Raw genomic sequence first — 4752 nt, 5'->3', positions numbered from 1 at the left:
CGAAACCACCTCTTTGTTTCTTTTGTTAAAAAACAATTCTATTAGCGTTTAAGAGACGAAATGGGGCAGACAAGCTATAAACCTCAGCAGCTGCTCGGTCGTAGAAAAGAGTAGAATCATCGCAGGTTTTTGTTTTGTTTTGTTTTGTTTTGTTTTGTTTTGAGCATAGGGTCACACTGTCGTCCTGGCTGGCCCACAGAGATCCACCTGCAGACTGCGGGGTTAGAGGTGTGGCCCACCAGGCAGGGGTAAGTCACACTTCCACAATGCTGTTCATCTTTTTTTTTGTTTGTTTGTTTTTGTTTTTTGTTTTTCGAGACAGGGTTTCTTTGTGGTTTTGGAGCCTGTCCTGGAACTAGCTCTTGTAGACCAGGCTGGTCTCGAACTCACAGAGATCCGCCTGCCTCTGCCTCCCGAGTGCTGGGATTACAGGCGTGCGCCACCACCGCCCTAACACTGTTCATCTTTGATAGAAGTGGGCAGGAATTTAGAGGCAGGAGCTGATGCAGAGGCTATGGAAGGGGGAGCTGCTTATTGGCTTGCTCGGTTTGCTTTCTTATAGCACCACCCACCATAGGCCCTCCCACGTGAATCACTAATTAAGCCCACAGCTGGGTTTTATGGAGGTATTTATGGCAGATCATTACTGTGACTCCAGTTCCAGGGGAAATTACACTTTTCTGAACTCCAAGGGCACTAGGCATGCTTATGGTCTTACACATAACAGGCAAAATACACACAAACAAATTTAGAGTTTGACTCTCCAGGACCCATGTGGTAGAGGGAGACAAGCAACTCCCACACCTCTGACCTCCACTAGAATGTGGTATGCATGCCCAACCACCCCCCCCACACACAGGACCTGGGGGTGTATCCCAAAGGTAGATTTTTCTCTGGCTTGAATGTTGCCCTGGGTATGATCTCCAGCATCAACAAAAGCAATGCTGGGTCTTAAACCAGGCACGGTGAAGCACACCTTGGGAGGTTGAGGCAAGAAGATGACAAATTCGCTGGCACACACACACAGGAGGCAGAGACAGCCTGGTCAACAAAGGGAGTTCTGAACTGGCTCCACAGCTACTGGGAAACCCTGTCTCAAAAAAATCAGGGCAAAGAAATCACAGGTTCAAGGTCAACCTGATCCACATAATGAGAACTTGTCTTAAAAGCTATTTTAAGGGTTAAAGTAGCTCAGTGGAAGAGCGCATGTCACTAGAGGCCGTGGGTTCCGTTCCCTAGCACCACACAAAGAAATAACAGTGGAGCTGTATATGTAGTCATCACTAGGGAGTTAGAGACAAGGTCAACCTCAGCTATATAGTGAGACAGCCTGGGCTACAACATAAGACCCTGTATCAAGAAAGGAAAATACAATTTATCGTATTATTCACAGGCTATCTTAATGAGAAAACCAGTCAACACTCTTCATAATGAAAATATTTTTAAAAAATACCTCTGAGTGGATCATTCACCTCTTCTGCCCTCAGAGAAGTGGTTGGCAGCACCATGGGAAGGGTGCTATAGGTTCCCTGAGCCTCCTTTCTGAACGCTTAAATTGGGATAGATTTGACTCTCCCTGAAGAGATATATAACTCTAATCCAAGAAGGGATGGTTGATGGGGACTTGTTACTTTCCTACTCTACTGCTCTGCTAAGACACCATGACTAAGGCAACTTATAGAGGCTTATATCGGGTAAGTCCATGACCATCGTGGTGAAGGAACAGAACAAACTCCGTTTTGAGAAAGAATATTTTATTCAGGACCTAACTAGGGGGTGAGTGCAGCCCAGCAAAATCATAAGCAATCATAAACTGGGCCAAAGCGACCCACCAGGGTATCCAAACAACATCTGCTTGCTTCGAAGGTCCTTTTAGGTATCTGATTAACTGCTGTTTTTAAATTTCTGTCTGCTGACAGTCACTGTTTTGAAAGTCCCCTCTACCCCCACTAACGAAATCAAAAGTTGTGTACTTATATCCAATCCTGAAACGCCAAGGCTTGTGCCACCCTGCTTGTGGTTTTTCCCTTTAAAAACCCCTTGCCCCGAAGCCTCGGGATCATTTCCCCCCTCCTGTTGTGTCAGTGTGTTGGATTATGGTCCATGCTAGCTTGAATAAACCCCAGTGTGTTTGCATCCAATATGGTCTTATATGGGGGTCCTGTGATGCGCGCAGGTACAACAGCGGCAGGGAACATGGCAGCAGGCAGGCAGCCCTGGTGCTGAAGCAGGAGTTGAGCTCACATCTGGAGATAACCATAGACGGAGAGAGGGACAGAGAGGGCTAACTGGAAATGGTATAAGCTTTTGAAACCTCAAAGCCCAACCCAATGACATACCTCCTCCAACAAAGCCAGACCTCCTTGTTGAAGGAGCAGTGGGCTGCGTTCCTGCCACCCAGCTCCCGGCTGCCTGGCTAGCTTATGCCCCAAAATAACAACACACAAACTGTATTCTTTTAAACACTGCTTGGCCCATTATGTCTAGCCTCTTCTCGGCTAACTCTCACACCTGGACTAGCCCATTTCTAATAATGTGTGTAGCACCCCAAGGTGCGCTTACCGGGAAGATTCTAGCCTATGTCCATCCTGGGTTGGAGCTTCATCGCGTCTGCCCCAGAGAGGAGAGCTATCGAGTCTGAGCTCACTTCCTCTTCCTCCCAGCATTCTGTTCTGTTTACTCCACCCACCTATGTTCTAACCTATCAGGGCCAAGCAGTTTCTTTTTTTTTTTTTTAAAGTTTGACACTTCTTTTTTTTTAATATTTATTTATTTATTATGTATACAATATTCTGTCTGTGTGTGTGTGCCTACAGGCCAGAAGAGGGCACCAGACCCCATTACAGATGGTTGTGAGCCACCATGTGGTTGCTGGGAATTGAACTCAGGACCTTTAGAAGAGCAGGCAATGCTCTTAACCGCTGAGCCATTTCTCCAGCCCCCGCCAAGCAGTTTCTTTATTAATTAACCAATAACCTTCCTCCATCACCTCCTAATACTTCCCAAGCATTTCTACAAACTAGGGGAGCAAGCATTCAAATATACGAGCCTATGGGAACCATTCCCATTAAAACCACCACAGGGATGCACACATTGTTTAAAAGCTCTCAACCTGGAAAGAGAAGCTTCACAGCAGCCCACACTTGGACCAGCTTTGGCAGGGGGGATCAGGTTCCAAAGATGAGGTGAGGAGGCAGGAGAGGGGGCACAGAGAGATGGACACAATCTGAGGGTGAATTGGAATGGCTGCCTGAAGCCTTTAATTGAGAAAAGGTTACCCCTGTATACTGCATAGCTGCATATAGGATTAAACTGGAGACAGGGGGCCTGTGAGCTGGGGTGTAGCTTGAGACCTGAAGTTGAAGCTAGCCTTGAACTTGACAATAGGCATCAGTTATGCATTAATGAAAGGATCACAAGTTCCTCTTGCCAGAAATAAGAATGACTGCTTTTTCAAGTAGGAACTTTCCTCAGGCCCCCAAGGGAATGAAGAGACGCTAGATTACAGTTTCTCAGTCTTACTATATGGGCCTGTACCCCTCATAACTCTCCTAAAAGGGAAGGTCCTGATGTCTTACTCTTTTCTCATTATACTGCACCATTCTGATTCCTCTGTATTTATTAACTGAACTCTTGCCTTTAATGGCCTCAGGCTCTGGATCTGAACTGTAGGCATTTCATCCTTGCGATCAGGTGCGCCTAGTAAATCTCTAACGCTCCTGTTCTTGGTATAATTAGCAGGGCATGATGGAATTTCTGGTTCCATCGTAGCAGGGATTTCTTTTTCCCCAAAGAATTATTTTGTTTAGAGGGGAGGCCATTGTTATGAATACATGGTGAAGTGGGAGGGGCCTTTAGCAGGTCCCGTGGCAGATGAAAGACAAATAGGCCAAACAGACAGAGCTTGAGTTTATTGAGAGAAGGGCAAAGGGAAGGGAAGAGAGAGAGGAAGGGAGGGAGGGTGAAAGGGAGATGGGGGAGTGAGAGAGAGAGAGAGGGAGGGAGGGGCAGAGACCTACTTGCCTCTTTAGAGCAACAGGAAGAGAGCAGGAGTAGGGGAGACTTGTCTCTTAAAAGGACCTTTGCACCTGCCTAGAGTCAGGGTACTACCTGCCATGCATACGGGGTGCCCACTCTGTCTCTGCCAGGTCCCCAAGGGGCTGGGCCAGGTTTGTGTTTGCCTGGATGCTAACAACCATTGTACATATTTTTATCCCACACAAAATTTCCCAAAGGGAAAGGCATTAATATTGAAAGCCATTAAAAATGAAAGTAAAAGGCGCTGGTCACATGTGGTCTGCACCGTCGACATGCTAGAGCTTTGTCATGACATGCTTGTCATGACAGCAACGGTCACCATGTGCTCCATGCCACCACGTGTCCTGCAGAGTTCTGTCACATGTACTGGGTCATTTCACCTGTATGACAGCCCTGTGTTGTGGCTACTTGAGTTCTAGATTGAGGAAGCAGGCTAGAGGAGGTTCGGCGGTTTTCCTACATGGCCAAAAGCTATCACATAGCATCCTAGGGTGGTTTGAAATGGTATCCGAACACGCAAACTGCCCCCCTGGGCCTGTGTTATGCATTGCCTCAGCAAAGTCCTCATGCTGAAGGAGGCCAGGTAGCCATGCTCCACCTAGTCCTTCTGCCGACTGCCTTCTTCTGTACTGAAAAAGTCCACTTAGCTGCCCCCTTCTTCCCAGTGGATAAACGGCATTGTTGTGTCTGCTTCGTCATGGTGGAGACTGTCCT

This window comes from Microtus oregoni, unplaced genomic scaffold (assembly GCF_018167655.1).
Source record: "Microtus oregoni isolate MIOR12 unplaced genomic scaffold, Mior012 000048F_ref0000485, whole genome shotgun sequence".
NCBI classification, from domain to species: Eukaryota; Metazoa; Chordata; class Mammalia; order Rodentia; family Cricetidae; genus Microtus; species Microtus oregoni.
This window is presented reverse-complemented; position numbering follows the sequence as displayed.